General features: G+C 43.3%; 1 long non-coding RNA gene across 1 annotated transcript; it reads right to left on the reverse strand.

The window, feature by feature from the left end:
- Positions 1–1123: 1123 nt before the first annotated feature.
- On the reverse strand, positions 1124–18843 carry LOC139031530 (uncharacterized). The gene is made up of 3 exons (XR_011484029.1): positions 18653–18843; positions 2851–2971; positions 1124–1844 (listed from the first exon to the last, which is right to left on the reverse strand). It is a non-coding gene; the product is annotated as an uncharacterized lncRNA (long non-coding RNA).
- Between the last annotated feature and the right edge of the window lie 1044 nt (positions 18844–19887).

Here is a 19887-nt window from a genome sequence, read left to right on the forward strand (position 1 = left end):
CTCCAAGACACAGACACAGAGACGAGTGGGGAGACGTGAGCCGGGAGGGTGTGTAGCCAGGCCATAAGGAGCCCACGGGCCACACTGCAGAGTCTGGATTTTGCCTTGAAAATAGGGAGGAGGCAGCAAAGGGTTTTCAATACAGCTTACAAAGTTGTTTTCAGATTCATACTCACAAAGTTTGGAAAAAGAGCTAAGTACAAAGGATAAAATAAAAATACACCCGTAATCCCACCACCCAGAAATAACCATAATTAATATTTTGATGGTTTCCTTCTGGTATTTTTTACTATTTATAGCTATATGTATCTAGGCAAAGAGAAAAAGGTTTTCAAAACATCAGACAAATTATACTATAGCTATAGTTCTATATCTTGCTCTTATGATTTATACCATAAACACCTTCACATCACTGAAATTTTTTCCAAACATGTGATCTAAATAATGACACAGAATTCTATTAATTGGATTTAACTAATGCTTTCCTTATCGTCAGACAGTTTGGTTTCTTTCCAGATCTTTATCTACAACTCTTATGATATCCCTAAGATAAATTTTCCCCAAAAAGGAAATCATCGGGTTAAAAGATATGAACATTTTAAGATTAAGAGCACCAATATAGCAAGTTTAAAAGATAAAGATGGATGCATAGAAATTTATATTGTTTATTTCCTTTATGTTCTGTTAACTCACTTACCTGTCTTCAGTGAAAGATAAGGAGAGAGATCTAAGCCACTAACGTGTGTTTCAGTTAATGGAAGGTTCATCATGATTATGAGGTTATGACAGGAACCCATAGAGATCACATTCATGCTCTGACACTCTTCAGGTTGCAGAGATCTCATGGGATCTAAAATTTAATCTGTCCTGACCCTCAATCAACTGGAGTATTCAGAGTTCATGTTTTCCTTCCTGTTGGAAAAAAATCTGAAGGTCCAAAGCCCCCCATTGGATGACCTTTAAGGTTCCTTTTCCTGCTGAAATTCTCTGATTGTATCTCTGTGAATGTTCCTTAAAAGTGAGCTACATTATTAGCAGTGCTTTTAACATGATGATCCTTCTCCAAAGGCAGACAGAAGGAAAACATTTAAGCCTTCTATTGACATAACAGAAATTTCCCAAATGCTCTCAAATTTGTCTTTATTTGTGTGCTGCTGCCTATAAATTACTTTCTTGTGGGGTATGGTTTGAATTACAGAAACCATCCATCCCTTCCCCAGGGTTACAGAATGCTTCTTTGTGATGTTCATATCCTAATTGTAATCCCACTGTCATGTTTTGTTGATGGTCCCTGGAGCTTACATCAGACATAATTCTTGGGCAATGGAGGTTGGGTTCCAGTAATGTGACCAGTTCCGTTCGTTAGAACCCTTCTGACAACAAGCTTTCTCTAAACAGCCTTTCTAACATGTGTTTATAATCACTTGGAGTTATCTCTATGGCACTTGAGTTGCCTTCCATCTGAAGTGGCCCTTAGGGTAGCGTGCAATCATCCAGTCTGCCCCTGGCTTTGTGGTTTTTTAATCTGGCATCTCAGGAGGAAGAGTGCTCTAATTGAAAAAGCACCAAACTTGTATCAAGAGGTCTAGAGTCTTGGCCAAGTTCTGCCACTGACAATCCAAGTGACAGAGGAATCTGCCTCCCATCCACCAGTCTCTAAGAATTGTCATGAGGTGTAAAACCAAGTAATACTCATCAAAATAGAAAACAACACACACGCTTGCCTTGATGAAGTCGGTACAGTTGGTTCCTGGACTCCCTGCGGATACCGAACTCTGAGGATGTTCAAGTCCATTATATGAAATGGGGTGTCCAGTCAACTCTCCATATTCACGGTTCCACATCTGCAAATACAGAGGGCTGACTATATTTTATTGCAGTAATCTCATTTATATGAACAGTGCAAGAGATAATACAGTCCATAAAGAAAATATATTCACTCAAAAAATTTATTAAGCCCACCAGGGATAACAGCAGACACTTGGCGAACCAAGAAAAGCAGAATACAGCTCAGACAGTCAAGGGGTTCAGCAAGGAGTTGGAAAATGGAGCCTCTGGCCATGAGAAGACTTTACTGTGTGTAGCAGGATGTGGGGGTGCAGAGGAGTGGGCAACGAGCCTGCTCGGGGAAGGTCAGCAAAAGTCAACAGGTGATGCTTGAGCAGAGTCTTGAAAGATGTAAAAGACAATGTCCAGAAAGATAACTCAGAAAAGGAAGCATTACTCACAAAACCCCCAAGAAGCAAAAGGACACAACATGTCCAGGAAACAGAAAGTCCACCAGGGTGAGAGAGCACGAGTGTGTTGGGAAATGGCAAGGCTGAAGACTTGTTTTCTGGGCAGGACAGAGCCTTTGATGAGCATGGTTATATAAGTTGTGGTCCAGGCAAGAAACATCTGGCACGCTGAATTCAGTAATTTAAGAAGCATTTACAAAGGGATTATGTTCCAAGGTGTGGGTGGGGTGTAGGGAAACCACGTGGGGTCTTGTTGCCACCCTTAGGCCTGAAGGGTGAGGGCAGAAATGCAAACTTGGAGGAGAGAGTTGTGTGGAGAAGGCCAGCTGAGAGGAGTTGTGAGTATCAGTCGAGGGATGCAGCCAGTGTTTGGCAACCTCCAGGGAAGGGGGCAGGAGTTGGAGGGGGGTGAAGAAGCAGACATATGTAGAGCTGCTTCACTTCATCATACAGCAGAAACCAACACAACAGCGTAAGCTATTATATATGTCTGAGCTTAAGAGTGAACTTCAAGAGAACGTTTAGGAAAACTGTTTTCCCCTATAAAAGTAAAAAATGTCCTTTTTTTTTAGATGTATCTCTTTCTAAAGTGGCTCAATGGTAAAGAACCCACCTGCCAATGAGGGAGACTTAGGAGATGAGGGTTTGACCCCTGGGTCGGGAAGATCCTCTGGAGGAGGGAATGGCAGCCCACTCCAGTGTTCTTGCCTGGAGAATCCCATGGACAGAGGAGCCTGGCAGACAACAGTCCAGGGGGTCACAAAAGTCAGACTGAGCAACTATGCATGCACACGTACACATCTCTAAATGCCATTCATTTATAAATCAAACAGAATCTAGTTTCCCTTCTATATAGTCCAAGACTTGCTTCTCCTTACCAAAAGCAAGTTTTCCTTTGAATCCAACTTGTCCCCATCCTCATTAGTCTAAACCTCTAAACATAATTCCATCCTTGTTAAAGTTGAAGATTGGCCATGCGACTCAATTCTGGCTAACAAGATGGGAGAGCTAAAAGCTTCCTGGGAAAGGAGGTTCGTGGCTTTTCTGCGGGAAGTACTAGAAACTAGCTCCCTCTGACTCACACTCTCTGGTCACAATAAGGGAACACTGGCACTAATGCTATTGGCAATCCCCCTGTGCACGTAAGGAGAGCCTGCTCTTTAAGGCACTCAGATATGGTGGGACAGCATGAATACCACCATTAGAAGCTCAGAAAACTTGATTTCTGGTCATTCACAGCTAGTTCAAGATGTTCACACCTGAGTCATCATTGCCAGTATCAATCCTCGTATTGCAGATGTGCAGAAAGACTGATTAACAAAAAATTCTGATGACTGTAATGTTTGCAGTATCACTAAAGGAGAAGGTTGAGACTCTAGCCAGTAATCTCTTTTGAAAAAGAGTCCTCTGAATTTCCCCTCCCTTCACCCTGAATGTCTTAGTTCTGGGATTTTGGCCCATCAAAAGTTGAATAAATCCTCATTTAGAAGGATGTCTCAAACCTTCCCTGAGCTACACTGCTCTAGAATAGCCCATACTATGTATGATAATGCATCCTAAGAAACCTTCACAAAATGGGAAGGTTTTTGTCCTTCTGGTTTTTTGGTTAAAATTCACTTGAATTTGACATGGGACCTTACAGTTCTCTCACACAACACTTGAAGAGTCCTTGGGGTACTGTGGAAACAGGAGCTGAAAATGCTGATCCCGGGACACCAGCCTAGGTGGAAAGCGGCTTCCCCATCTCACCAATGACACACTGCTGACCCGTACTTGTCACACCAAGACCCACTGCACCTCCGCTTGTCATCTCTGAGGACTTACGGAAGGAGGGCACGGAGGATAGCAAGTAGGATCTTTCTTTCACAAAAGTGCTAACTGAACCAAAGGCCCAGACAAAGCCAAGACCCTGAAACTTCATAAAATGGAGAAGATTCTCATAATTGGTTTAAGTATCAAATTTCTAAATTTCCTGCAAACTTTAAGAAATCTCGAGGAGCTAGTCCAAATGTCTCTGTCATATATGTTCAATTCCTTTCTTCCTGAAAGACTCAAGTATCCAGCAATATTTTAATATTCACATGTTTATTTCTTTGCCATATAATCATATCAACTTGGACTCAATGCAAATATGTGATATTTCAAACACAAGGAGAAACCAAGTTACTCACTGAAGGGAAACCCTGTGTCAGCTTTCATTACCACATGCCAAAAATGTTAGGCAAATGCACTAGTTTACTAAAACCAAGACAAAACCAGCCCACCAGCACTCAGGAGTTCCCTCTCAAACACGTGCACTGCTAACAAAATATTGAACCTTAAACTCATTTGGAAAATGAGCTTGTGAATTTTTTTCTTTAGCAAATGCCACTAGCTGACCCTGCCTTCAAGTCAAACAGCTGTAACTCAGCTTGTCTTGTTTCCCTTGAGTACTGAGTTGTAAAGGCCACTAGTTTCAATGCATTGTGCCAGAAATAACTTGAAGGCACTTCTGAACAGGCACTAAAGCCCTTGTAATGATATAGTCATTTTAAATTAACAGCTTAACTTAAAATAACTAAACCTGATTTTTGTGTGTGACCAAAATTTATATTGGAACATCTCCATGGAGGTGAAATCTAGTGCATTCACCCCAGGCAAGGCATTTACTGACAAACAAGAATTGGAAGAGGAGGTTTAAATTCAGATGCCAAAAACACAAGACTGTTTCTGAAAAGAGAGGCTTATCTACCGTGTCAGTCCCTCTGGGATGAACCTAAGCCTTGACTAGGTAAAAGAACCGATGCACGATTCCTCTTCCAAAAGGTTTTCTTTACCTGCAAACATGTGCTAGAAAGTAGCAACGTGGAAGTAAAAAGAGGAAAACAGAGCAAAGATTCTTTGCAAGCCAAAAACCGGGAAGCAACCAAATGTCCTTCAACAGGTAAATGTTCGGAATACTACTCGGCAATAAATAGAAACTGACTATCAATACACACAACAACTTGGATGGACTTCAAGGGCATTAAGTTCAGTGAAAAATAAAAAAGCCAGTCTCAATAGGTTGCATGCTGTACTATGTCCTTTGTATAGTATTTTTAAAATTATAGAATTGAAAAAATCTTAATGGTTATCATAGATTAAAGATGGTGAGTATGGTTATAAACAGGAAGCCTGAGGGAGATCTCCATGGTGATGAAATCATTCTGTTTCTTGATGACTACAGGAGTCTACACGGGAGTGACAGAAAGGCACAGAACTCTGCACACGCTGCGCCAACATCAGTTTCCCGGTGTTGACATAGTACTACGTTACCTAAGAGGCCACCTTAGGCGACATCGGGTAAGACGTATACAGGAACACTCTGCACTTCCTTTGCTCTCATCACAACTTTTTACAAATCCATACTTATTCAGCATACAAGAGTAAACAGAGCGTCAAAAGGAACAAGGAAAGAAGTAGGAGAGAAAAAGGAAAAGAAACTGGGGGTGAATACTGACAACTTCAGAGATGAAAGGTGACAGGAAGACTTGAAGGAGAGGACAGTAAGAGTAAACATTAGAAGTTACAGTCAGGCAAGCTGACAACCAGAAACTGTTAGGATTGTAAATTGTAAATGAACTCAGTGGGCAGAGCAGGGAAAGATCGCTGAACTGTTCCCCTTGAATGACAAGGACAGAAATGAAGCATGGTGAGCAAGGAGACATGGAGTGACTGCGGCAGCAGAAGCCACAGGAGGGTCCAGGGGGAAGCAAGGAGGGGGGAGGCTGGGTGGGGGTGTGGCGGCTGATATTCCTTAGGATATGACATATCTCAAAGGAGAGAAAAAAGGATGACTGAGGACGACGTCTGATCTAGAAAGAAATACTGAGAAGGAAGATGCATCATAGAAACCAGTAAATTGAGAAAGAAGAGGCAACATTAATGGGCTCAAGCAGAATTACTGATCAAATAATGAGGAGGTGATCCAAGAATGTAACAGGTAGGTGAAACAGAAGGAGAAAAGAACACACTCTGTCCTGGGAAAATGACAGAAAAGAGGAAGACAAATGATGAACAACAAAACACAGTGACCTCCACAAAGGTGTTTCCTACATGGGTTTCAAAGCCAACAACAACACACCTTGATTTTTCCAGATTTATTTAACAAATCTCTTTCTTCAGCAGCCTAGTTCATATCAAGTATATATCAAGCCTGATTTTCATTTCAGCAAACATGACCTTAATGAGTGCAGTTCATGCAAAAGCAACACAAAACTGCAGGAGGGTGAATTCTGTACTGGAGAAAAGAGTTTACAAGCCATCTCTTGGGCAAACTCTTGGAGTCTCCCAAGGCCATGAATGAGCATCACTAAACCTCAGTGTCCCCAAGAGCATAAGCAAGATAACATTAAAATCAAGAAATTGATATAGTAATTCTTAGATCTTTGAGACTTACTGTGGTCATAAAGGAGTTTGTAGCACATGGGGAACAGTGAAGTTTCTGATTGCTGCAAAAAACAGAGGGGAATTCCAAGGGGGGCAGCCCCTACGGAGAGAGAAGGAAGAAAGATGGCTGGCCACTATCCATGGATGGAGAAGCTAAAAAACAAAATGCTGGTTTCTCTCCCAGCTTTGGGGAAATGTCAACTCAGAATTCTTTGGACTCACTCACTCAACAGTGGGCAAAGAATTGATGTCATCCTGAAAATGCAGTTGGACAGGAATCCATGTCTCTCCACTGCCTACAAGCCCAGCCTCTGGCCCCAGATAGTGAAGTCGCTCAGTCGTGTCTGACTCTTTGCGACCCCATGGACTGCAGCCTACCACGATCCTCCATCCATGGGATTTTCTAGGCAAGAGTACTGGAGTGGGTTGCCATTTCCTTCTCCAGAGACTCTTCCCAACCCAGGGATCAAACCTGGGTCTCCCACATTGTAGGCAGACAGCTTTATCATCTGAGCCACCAGGGAAGGCCCCAGATAAGAGGTCAGCAAATAATATAAAAATTAAGAACCTAAAGCATATGGTAAATGTTGCCAGATGTTATTCCCTGATAAATTATGTTCCTGTGGCAATACAATGAAAATCTCACTCTTCTTAGCAGTTTTACATTAATTCCTTGCAAGAAGCAGAGACACGTACTTTTAGGAGGAATGCTTTGATAAACCTGATTGAAGGCTAGGTGCCCAGGGCCTGTGGGTGGCTGGTGCCAACGACTCAGAGAAGTGAGGAATGGCTAAATGTTTCTGCAGTGTCAAGGCTCAATGGAGGGGAAGAATTCTCTCAACTGGAGAATTTGAGAAGCTATTTGGTAGGAGGTTTAAAAGACACAAAGGCCAACAGCAGAGAAAAGACTTGGGGGGAGATACCTAACGGCAGTTTGGGGCATGAAGTTTGAGCACTGTGAGATGTAAAGCCCCCTCATTGTCTTCCTTATAAAATCTTTAGTAAAATCTGTATTCTTAGCCTTGAGTAGTGGATTTTCATTGAGGGGAACGTGAAGAATAGAAAACTACTTCAAGGTTGGCGCAAGGGCAAAAACATAGTCCGTAGCAGTTACTTATTAACTATTTTTAATATGGGGCTTCCCTTGTGGCTCAGATGGTAAAGAATCCGCCTGCAATGTGGGAGACCTGGTTTCCATCCCTGAGTTGGGAAGATCCTCTGCAGAAGGGCATGGCAACCCACTCCAGGATTCTTGCCTGGAGAACCCCCATGGACAGAGGAGCCTGGCGGGCTACAGTCCATGGGGTCACAGAGAGTCGGACACGACTGAGTGACTAAGCGCAGCACATTATTTAAGATATGAAAGACCAGAGGCAGCAAAGCAGGGGGAAGGAAAAAGAAGAGATTGTTGTTGAGCACTTTCTTCTTTTCCTAACTTTTTAATTCTTGAGGCACTCGGTTTCCAATCAGGCTCTATGGGAAAGATGTGGTCGCCCAAGGTTCTCATTCATTCTCTCCAAACCCTTAAGCAGCTTCAGGTATGACAAAGATCCTTGTTGGCTCTATTATCCTTTCCCCTACCAGCATCTTGAAAGCCTTGTCAGCCTCCTCAGAACCAAATCTAGGTGTCTTTAAAGAGATCACACATACTCGTGTTGTTCTGTTGCTGCTTCTGCCTATGGGTTATCATCTGATTACAATCTGAAACAAAAATGCAAGGCACGATGTTCCTTATCGCCAACCACACAAATATTAATTGACAAGAAAAGCAATCTATGACACTCTGCTCTCCCAGCTCATCTACGATTTCTCTAAGTCCCTCTTTTTTTTCTGTTGTCTTCTCTCTGCCACAATTCTGCATCTTGATTTCTCTGCATTTCCCTCCTCCGGGATATAATTATTCTCCCCGTTCTCAGAAGAAACAGAGCAACAATCACTTGATAGTAATACAATCATCACGAGTGCTGGAGATGCCCTGAGTTAGGGGATGCTTGACTGCTGAGTGAGAGGGATGGCAGGGTCAGGAGTTACCCAGTGTGAATACTGAGGCAGGGGTGATCCCATCAGAACAGAGAGTTGGCTATTTTCCAGTTACTGAAGTCGCCTTATTCGCCTTGTTCTGCCACACAACACCTCCAATATCCTCTTGGTAAAGTATCTTTCATCACGCACTCTCTGCTCAAAAATTTGTTAGTAATCCAACTCCACAAATACCTATTGATTTTCCCAGGCTCTCCCTCAACCATCAGTCAAGATGATGCTGGCTTTACCCCAACGATAAAAGATCAAGGCAAGTGCTATGCCCACAACCCTCCATGCCTGTCAGAAAGCTCCCTTTTCCAGTCTCTCCAGACTTCTCCCCAGTGTGCAGGAGGAGTCCTGACTGCAAGAAGCCGTCATAAAAGGCTATCGATAAAGAAAACCACAAGAGGCAGTTTTCTAATACTCTTCTGCTTTTCTGTAGTTCTGGAGCCAAGCTTTTCGCTCTAGCATCAGAGCCTCTCACTGGCCTGTGGCCATTCCCTTCCTGTCCTGTTTTTTCCACCAGGTCTGATGCTATTTTGCATCCCCCACAGCTGTGAGCATGTTGCCTTGCAAATACCTGTAGGCACAGTGTCTTGATTTGGTTTCTCCTAGGATCTCAACTTGACTGGTTTGGTTCTTAGGCTTTTGATGCACTTGATGGGTACAGGTGCCAGGCTTGGCAAATAAAAATACAGAATGCCCAGCTTAATTTGGATTTCAGATACACAATGGAAATTTTTACATGTTCCATGCAGTATTTGGAACATATTTATACCAAACAGTTCATTGTGCATCTGAAATTCAAACTGAACTGGGCATTCTATATTTGGTTTGGAAACCCTACTAGTGTGTCACCCCAAACTGAGCAAGGGAGCAGTCTATACATAATCGGTGACAGCTGGACAACAGGATGGCTTGTATAGCAAGACTCACAATCCCTGACTCCAGGAAAGACAGGAGGAGAAGAGAGGATATGCCAGAGTTGTCTGGGAACTTGGCATACAGGAATAATCTGTCTGCAAAGGGGCGCTTTGTCCCGCTCTACTGAGTCGAGGTGACCAATGGTATTTTATGCGATGGTGCGAGATGGGTTGGGCAGGGAGGCGTGGAGGCACAGATGACTGCGGAAAAGTGACATTCAGCAGCCGCTGCCCTTCTACAGCAGGGCAGTTCTGGAGAACCACTACAATCACGAAGTAAGTGATTTCTTCCATAAGAATTCCCTGCTGTCTCTGCCTTGTAAACATGTCCTAAATCAATGTGGAGTCAAGGTGACCGGTGTGGTCCAGTGGGCTCCCTGGAAAGTCATCACCATCCACTAACACACCCCACTACCTAGAGTCATAGCCTCAGGTATTTTTAGACAACAGAAAAGTGAACGCCCGTGACCAGAAGTCAAGACCATCTCCAGAGATTCTGGGCAACTCCCACAGCATCCCAGAGAGTGGGTAGCCTATTTTCTACCTAGAGGATGAGGACATTTTTTTTTTGGTAATGTGATTTCTTGGCTGGAGAGGAAGTGTTAGGCATCCTAAGATGCTCAGTAGAAATGCAAGATGATATTGTACTGTATTAATGTCACTTAATGGTAGCTGTCAATGATGGTGATGGAATAAATATGGAAAAGGAAATAACTGTAATTGATTGACAGTCTGGAATCTTCCATATTTGACCTAATGAGAGAAACCTATGAGCAGCAGCTTCAGTGCAGGCTATTAATGCAAATCATATGCACCGTACTGGCATGCTGAATTATGCAATGCCATGTGAATGTCTAATCCATTTCACCAGGCTTGTCTTTATCCAGAAAAAAAAAATAATTCACTGACATGCTGATTAGTATATTAGGAGAGTTTAAGAAGTTTGGTGCTAAAGTAGGTGCCATCATGGTGTTATTAATTTAGTTCTGAACAAGACAAACAGCTCTGTGCAGCCATCAAAATCACTACATAAGTCTACAAGATAACTTTGTCAAGACTGATGGGAATTTACAGAAAAGTCTTGTGATATGTGGAAGAAATTAGCAAATAGATAAGGAGCACATCATTTTTCTAGAAAACCACTGTCAAGGACTCAGTACCCAGGCAGGACCAGACACCTGCCAAGACATCTACCATGTCTACACGGTCGCTTTCTCAGATGCTCAGAAACTTATGGAAACTTAGAAGCAGAGGTAAGAGGTCAAACAAACACAAGTACAAATAAGGTTCAGGGCCTCCTTTGAGGACTCCACGGCGATTTAAGTATTGCCCAGGCATCCGCAACAACACAACACTCCCGGGGGGAGTAAATCAATATATCTCATGTGGGAAGAAGTCTGTTGGGATAGAAGAATGAGTTGCCATTAATTATACATCCCAAGAATTCATAGCTGTGAAAACTCCGTAGCCTTCAGCTCTTAACTCCCTGCACATATCAATTCTTAAAATTTGGATCAATAGACAATGAAGCGCCTAGACTCCTATCTATGTAACCCCCAGTTTCCTACGAGTCAATTTCAACCTGACTGCTCACAGGACTCCAACTGTCCCCACATTGGACAGCCCTGGGATAGAAGGAAAAGAAAGAGAGGGTGTCAGACACTGAAATTTTCCACTGGTGGTCTCGAGATAATCTGAGGTCTGTACACAGATGAATTTTTTATCTAATCCCACAAAAACTTTTTGAATACCTTTTATGTTCTAAGTATGAAGCGATCCCCTCAATATATAAGCACTGCTCTTGCCCTTATAGAGATTATATTCTTGTGGAAGAGGTAGATATGAGGGGATAATGACAAATGGGGTATGATTATTGTGAGTGTTACAAAAGAGAAAGCCAGGCAATACACAGAGGGACAGACTTAGTCTGTGGTGCTAGGGACTGTGTCATGAAGAAACAGGCGCTTACGTCCGGATGCCATGTTTTAATTTTTTTAATTTTAATGATCGTATAGTAACAAAATGTATATTGGAGGAAATATGTTTGACCAACTTATGACCTCATTGTCGCATATAGTGATGCACAATTTTCCTTTTCAAGTAAACCAATTTAAATTTAAAAAGTGAGTCAATAAAGAAAATATTAACCAAATAATAGTGCGATTGGTATTCAAACACAGCACAAATTGCTAATTTGGTACATGAATGACTAAAGTTTGGGAAACCTGTAGGACGGAAAAAGACAAGAAAGATGAGGGTCTGCCTGGAGGGAGGGGCCTCAGGCAAAGAGCTGAAATAACAAAACGAGGTAAAGAAAGGCAGACAGAAAGTTCCTCGATGTGCTTTCCAGTATATTGTTTCATTCTTTCACTATAGTCAGTCCCCTGTGGTGTAATGTATTCCCGTTGAATTTTCTGTAGAATAATTGAAGGCCTTACGAGGTTAAGTAAAACACGAAAGGTCATCCCGCAAATTAGCAGCAGAGGTGGAATCACAGCAAAGGCCATCTCTCAGCCAGGGGAGAACAGTGCCTCTCGCCTCCAGAGTTCCAAGTTTGCACCACGATGGAAAATGAAACTTTATATCAAGCAAGCTAAGTAAAACAGAGAATGTCTAAAGAAAAAATAAAGGCTGCAATTGCTTTGAAAAACCTAACTCTGCTTTTTTGAATATTCATTAGAAGGACTGATGCTGAAGCTGAAGTTCCAGTACTTTGGTCACTTCTTTGATGTGAAGAGCTGACTCACTAGAAAAGACTCTGATGCTGGGAAAGACTGAAGGCAGGAGGAGAAGGGGACGACAGAGGATGAGATGGTTGGATTGCATCACCGACTCAATGGACATGGGTTTGAGCAAGCTCCGGGAGATGGTGAAGGACAGGGAAGCCCGACATGCTGCAGTCCATGGGGTAGCAAAGAATCGGACATGACTGAGTGACTAACAGCAACAAATTCTGTTTTTAATACTTGTGTGTCTTTTGAAATGAGTCAGCTTCAGGGTCCATGTAGAAGCTTGCATAATGTTTGTTCTGTATCTTTTAAAGGAAAAGATAGCCCTGTAAAAAAGCAAGGAAAGGAGAAGTCCACATCCCATCCAGCCCAATAGCTGGCTCTCGTGGGGACACAAAGGGCATTTCATGGAAGATGGGCTTGTCCTTCTTAATATCAACTTTACAGCTGCGTTTTCCCTGCTCGGCTCCCCATTATCCAATAGTTCAATAAAAGTCAGTCTGTCATCCGTCAAGCACAAACTCCTCTTAAACCATGGGAAAGCTAGTTCTCTTTTTCGAGTTTCTACCGATCTGGGTTTAAAGGATTCCACACCCTTCTCCTCACTGTATGAAGAAAGGGGGCTCCCCCAAAGACACTTCAGGAATCCTGTCCTCTCCTGTTTCGTGGGCTGAGAACAATCTGGAAAGTCCAGCTGCTGTTAAAGCCATGGCCCTGACCAGTGCCTTGTCACCTCTCCCACCACATTTCATCTGCTCTGCCTTCTCCCTGCCCTGTCTCCCTGCCTTCCTTCTCTCTCTGACCCCAGGCTTTTCACAGTTTCCAGTTTTGGGGTTAGGATTCATTTATCCAACCTATTCTGTGCCAGGCTCTGCTGTGAAAATGAAAGTGAAAGTTGCTCAGTCATGTCCAACTCTTTGCAACTCCATGGACTATATAGTCCATGGAATTCTCCAGGCCAGAATACTGCAGTGGGTAGCCTTTCCCTTCTCTAGGGGATCTTCCTAACCCAGGGATCAAACCCAGGTCTCCCCTCTTGCAGGCAGATTCTTTACCAACTGAGCTATCAGGGAAGCCCTGATACAGGTTCTGCTGTAGATCCCGGGCTTACCACACAGTCCTGCTTCCATCAAACTCATGTTCTAATGGGAGGAGACAAACAGATAAACTAACAGGTTTTTAAAAATCAAATAGTAGTAATGCTATTTGTGCAGGGGTATTTTTTAAAGACTGATGTGACAGTAAGTGAACACGTGGATTCTTTACTAGAAAGCCTCTCTGAGAAGATTACATTTGAGTTCTGATTTAACCCACATAAAGAGCAGTGGGGAACATTCTAGGCAGAGGCCCCAGGTGAGCTAGGGGGAATGGGGGCAGTTTCACAGAATGGACTCAAGGCTAGTGTGGTGCAGGAATTTTGGTGATGTGGCCATCAGTGGCTATATTGTGTGTGTGTGTGTGGGGGGGGGTGGTTTCTATGCATTTGGAAATTTCTAATATTCCTGGCCTCCCCTTCCATTAAATGTCAATAAAGCCCCTGATTCTAACCACCACCACTCCCACCCACTTTTCCCATTGCCATTTGGGCAGCCACAGTGCTGCCCAGTCAAGAAGCAGAGTGACTTAGCAATGAACATAATTCAAAGGGCGGCCCTAGAGGAAGGGGAGTGCAGACCGCACAAGCTTTATAAGCAGGCGTATTAATTTCTGGAGACTGCCGTAACACATTGCAAACTAGGTGGCTTAGAGAAGAGACACTGTCTCACAGCTCTAGAGGCTGGAAATCCAAGCTCAAGTGTCTCATAGCTGGTTCCTCCTGAGGCCATGAGGGGGAATCTCTTCCAGGCCTCTCTCCTGCTTCTAGGGCCTCAGGCATTCCTGAGCTCACTGCTGGCTTTTGCCTTACATCTTTATGTAACCTTCCCTCTACGCATGCCTGTTTCTGTATCTGATTTCCCCTTTTTATAAGGACACCAGTCTCATTGGATCAGGACCCTTTTTGTTATCCCATTTTAACTGGATCATCTGCAAAGATGCTATTTTCAATAAGTTCATATTCACAGAAACTCAGGACTTCACTATCTTCTGGGGAGGGCATAGTTTGACCCATAACACATGGTAAAGATTCCAGATTTTATTCTAAATGCAACCCTTTGGAGGGTTTTAAACACATGAGTGATGAGATCTGAGTTCTGCTTTCAAAAGATCACACGGGTTTATAAGCAGAGAGAGGCTTATCCTGGACAGAAGGGGAAGAGGAACACAAGTTAGCACAGAAATCCTGGCCAGAGATGATGCTGGCTCGGAAGAGGTGTCTCAGTTCCTGCAGTTGGTCAGGTCTCTACGGTGTTTAGCCAGGTGTGGCCTCTCAGTGAATTGACCAGGCAATGGACACTTCTATCTGGAGAACCTCTGCTTGCTGAGGGAAAGCTCTCTGGGGACAGTCCACCCCAAGAGGTCAACTGGAATCTGAAGACCATCAACCCCCATGTAGAGACGAGAAAATGGCTTGGACAGGTTTCTGAGTGCAAAGGGCAAAATTCAAAGGTAATTTGCGCTTTCTTCCAACTGTTCACAGTACTAGCAATTTCTACATTACAAGTCAAGGACCCACATGTGCCACCTTCAGCAATCCAGGCCGTGAGCAGGCAATGGCACCCCTGTCTCCTTGTTCCCCCATTCCACTCTCAGGTCCACAATGGTACCTGCCAAGGCCGCACACCGCCACTGTCTTTTCAAAGCTGTGCTGATACACATCCCTTCCAATGAATTAATAGTTCCACTTCAGTGAACAAAAGCAAGTTAACTCACGGACAGTGTGGGCTACCTTCCAAGGTTTGTCTGCTGACAGATTAAAAAGTGTGTCAACATGGCTTTGTGTTAACAAATGCTGCAAGACAGAAACCTTTGTTTCGTTTGGCTTTGTTTTCATAGTTTCACGGTAATATTGGTGAACCCACCCCTGTATCCATACAAAGGCAGATGAACTATGTTATGTCAGCCTGGCTGGGGCACCTTTTGGGAAGGACACAGTTCAACTCATAACACAGGGTAGTGAATTTGGATTTTACTCTAAATGTAACCCCTTGGAGGATTTTTAAGCAAGTGAGTGATGTGATCTGATTTCTGCTTTCAAAAGATCACTTGAGTTTATACATGGAGAGTGATTTATATGGAATAAGAGAAGAAGCAGGGACACTGGTTAGCACAGAAATCCAGGTCAGAGATGATGCTGGCTTAAGAGAGGGGTCCTGATCCCAGCATTTAGCCAGGTGTGGCTTCTAAGGGAATGGCAGCAGACAGGGACTCCTGACCATCTGGAGAACCTCCGTTCAGTGAGGACAAGTCCACCCCGGTAAACTAGAACCCAAGGACCATCGTCCTCCATGCAGAGACCAGATAAGGACTTGGACAGATCACTGCAAGTGTCAGCAAAGGTCAGCAATCAGTGCCTCGCTCAGGCCAAAGGAATCAGCCCAGAGAGCACAGCCAGGTGAGGAGGTGTGTAGTTTCTTTATTTTATGCATTTTGAGGTGATGACACAGCTATTTTAGGATGGCAATCTAACCTGCCATAAGATCCACTTTTAAGTGCCTGAATTTAAATTTCAGTATCAAAGGAGGAAGGTGTCAATGGAAGGGCTGAGGGCTAGGAGAGCGATTTGGCAACTTTTCATGAAAAGTTTAAAAGTAAATAAATAAATGAGGTATCATTTAATTCTTTAACTAAGGCACTAACTCTGGGCCTTTTCTCACTCTCCACTGCCAGTGGCTGCCTATTTACAAAGAGGGATCAACTGGCTAACCTTGATTCAATGTCACTGGACAGGCAAGGGGACAGAAATACTCTAAAGGGAGATCAGCCAACCATGGCCTTACAGGGCAATTCCGGCCCCTGCCTGCTTCTGTACAGCCTGAGCTAAGAATGGTTCTCCTGTTTTTAATGGTTGCCAAAAATCATAAGACAAATGTAACACATGAATCATATTGCATGTCACATGAAAATTAACATTCTATGAAATTCAAGTTTCAAAGTCCATAGGTAAAGTTTTACTGAAACACAGTCATGCTCTTTCGCTTCCTTATTAACTATGGCTGTTTTAGAAAAATAAATTACGTATTTGGCTATGCCAGGTCTTAGTTGCAGCATGTAAAATCTAGTTCCCCAAGCTGAGATCAACCCCTGCGTTGGGAGCACATTCTTTTTTGGGGGGGCAGGGAGCACATTCTTAGCCACTGGACCTCCAGGGCTACGTCTATGATACAACAGCAGAGCTGAGTAGCTTTGTCAGAAGCCACACAGCCTATGAAGTAAAAAATGCTGACTGTCTGGCCTTTTATAGAAAAGGTTTGCCAACTCCTCCAGAGGTTTGAGGAAGATACCCACTGAATCCTAGTATGTGGTCACCCTGTATTTTCAGTCACTCTCCTAACTCTGTGTGAATTACTGTTTGTTTTTTTGGGTTTTTTTCATTTGAAAATACATATTGAGCACCTACTATGTGCCGGGCACTGAGCTAGGTCCAGGGGGTACAACTGGGAACAATGGCAGACAGTTTGTGCTCTCAGAGCTCAGAGTCCAGTAGAGGGCAGGTGTCAATGCAATGGCCTGAAGATGTTCTAGACAGGAAGTGAGTGAAGCTTTTATAGAAAATAGGTGAACTGGCCTCCTGTTCTGAGACAGCAAGACAGACACAGCTAAGTATAGATTAATGATTGATTTGGGATTTGGAGGAAATGTTGACAGTAACAATGAGACGGGAAAGAGAACAATCCCCTACTTCCATCTCCTGAACATACCACCCTTTTAACTCTCCTCAGCCCTTTACAGTACCTCTGCCTGGGGTGGAACACAGAAATCCAGGGGAGTGAGGAAGGGAGAGGATGCAGAGATGGGAAAGCCCAGGTGAGATAGGCCCTCTGAAGGATTCCATCTTTACCCTAAGTTTAGTACAGTTTGGTTCAGTTCATTGGCTCAGTTGTGTCCGTTGCAATCCCATGGACTGCAGCACACCAGGATTCCCTGTCCATCACCATCTCCCGGAGCTTGCTCAAATTCATGTCCATCAAGTCAGTGATGCCATCCAACCATCCCATCCTCTGTCATCCCCTTCTCCTCCTGCCTACAATCTTTCCCAGCACCACAGTCTTCTCCAAGGAGTCAGTTCTTCGCATCAGGTGGCCAAAACTGGAGTTTCAGCTTCAGCATCAGTCCTTCCAGTGAATATTCAGGACTGATTTCCTTTAGGATCCCTTACCTAAAGAACATTTTACCCTAAGAACAGTGTTCTTTACCCTAAGAACAATGGGAAATTATACAAGACTATTCGCAGTAGCACTGTTCCTGCTAACAAAACTCTAGAAGCAACCAAAAGACTCATCTCTTGTAAATCAGATAAATTATGGCATATTCATAAGATGAAATATTATATCATAAAGGAGTTAAATCTACTACACCTATGTGCAACACTGTAGGTGAATCTTAGCAATGTATTATTAAATGGAAAAGCAAGTCCCAGAAAATAACACATAGAATGATAAACTTTTCATAACATTTAAGGTAACTAAAATTGAACAGGAATACATTTAGGTAATAAAACCGTAGTTAAATAAAGCAGGGGAATAATTAAATACAAAGCTCAGAAGAGTGAGTTAGCAGCATTATCGGATGGAGCTCAATGCCTAAGTAGATATAAGTTCTTGTTAATGTTCCAGTTTTCTGTGAGCAATGGATTCATAGGTATTTATAATATTTTTTAAAAATGTAATTGCAATGAGAAGCCATTAAAACAATTTATAAGAGAGGATGACATGGTCAGATTTGCAATTCAAACAATCTCTCTGGATTCACTGAGGAGGCTTCCTGGGAACAGGGCAAAAGTGGAAACAGGCAGACCAGGCAAGAAGCCACTGCAAAAAGCTATCAAGACTGCACTCTGAGTAGAGAGATGGTGGCAGAGACGGACTGAGTCATTCCTTTGCTCAAACTGACTTGCTGTCTCCTTCCACATTTAAAGTAAAGAAACAGCGACTCAACACTGCATTAAATGGATGGTAGGAAAGGCAGATGGACAAGAAAATAAATCAGGAGAGTGCCTTTAACCAATAGATCTCCAAGCCTTCCCACTAGAAACCATGTTATCAGATGAATAAACATAGACTCCATCTGGATAAGGATTTGGAAACCATTAGAGTCGTTATCAGCAAGGCCAGCTCACTCAGAGGAGCTCACAGAAAACCCTCTTATCTCCTGGAAAAATAAATAAGAGAAAATCACCACAAAACTACACCCAAACAATGGCGCCCACCCTCCCAGACCAGTTTTCTCCCCTTACTTGTATCTCCCACCTCCACGAACGTACTGAAAATTCTCTGAAGCACCAATTCTGGGAAACTGATTTCCCAACTGGCATGTTTACTTTGGCCAGCCGCTCACTTGTGGGTGCAATCTGAGATACAAAGGTCGAGGTTAGAGTCCAGCAAAGGCACGTGATGATTCTGATGTCTGTTCTCACAGGAATGCTCTGCAAAGTTAGTAGAGGACTGTCTTCTTCATCGGGCAGTGGTCAGGCCATCAGAAGGCAACAACCTTCAGGCCTTTCCAGTTTAAGCTGCTCCATCTCTCACATGTTCTTCACAACGAGCCGTCTGGTCGAGGGGCCCTCGCTGGCTAAGGGAGTTGGTCAGTGCCAGCCTGTGAGTCTGACAATACCGGGTCCATGAAGATGCCAAGTGTTGGCTACCCTTCCCTAAGAAATAATTGATAATCCTGTTATCAAAAGATAACAAGCAATTTACCCAGCTTAGGGGTACCCTGTTCTCTGCATCATTATTAAATGGTTCAGAATAACTCCAACTTTTCTCTTAACTGAGCAGAAGCCAATGAACGCTATTCCTGGAGGTGACAGACTTGTTTTTACACCCTGGTGCGTCCAGCACAACCCCTCACTGAGCTGAGGACAGGCCGTATCCTCTGCAATGCTGAATGGCTTCTCTTTGTTTTCTCTCCTGCTTGGTTTTCGGTATCTGGTTACTTGCTGGTTATTACGCTTATAAATCAAACAACCTCAAGGCAAAACAAAAACAAGTTAATGGGTCGACCCATTAACTTCCGTCCACCATGTCCACCAGCTCCATCTCCTTTACCAACAGACCCCCTTCTCTTCTTCCCTCCTCCTTTCCAAGAAATAACACTGGCCTTATTTACAAAACAGCTTCCACTGTGCCAAGCTTTAAAGCCTTTCAAGTGAGGTTTTTTTTTTAGCTCTTGGGGCGGGGGTGGGGGCCGAGGGATGTAAGATAAAAATCTGCCCCTCCAATGATATGAATAATAATAATGGTAATCTTTTAAAATTTGCCAGAATGACAAAGGCTGTTAAAGCCCTAGAGAAGAACATATATTTAATTCTGAGAAATTCAGAGGGTGGTTGATTGAAGCAGCCTCACACAGGCATGCTCTAATGATGCTTGGGGTGGTGGTCGGGGGGGCAATTTTCACACAAGAGTTTTCTCGAGCACACATTTACACGCCTGGTGGAAATGGGAATTACACACACTAGTAACCCTGGTG

This window comes from Odocoileus virginianus, chromosome 27, assembly GCF_023699985.2.
Source record: "Odocoileus virginianus isolate 20LAN1187 ecotype Illinois chromosome 27, Ovbor_1.2, whole genome shotgun sequence".
NCBI lineage: Eukaryota > Metazoa > Chordata > Mammalia > Artiodactyla > Cervidae > Odocoileus > Odocoileus virginianus.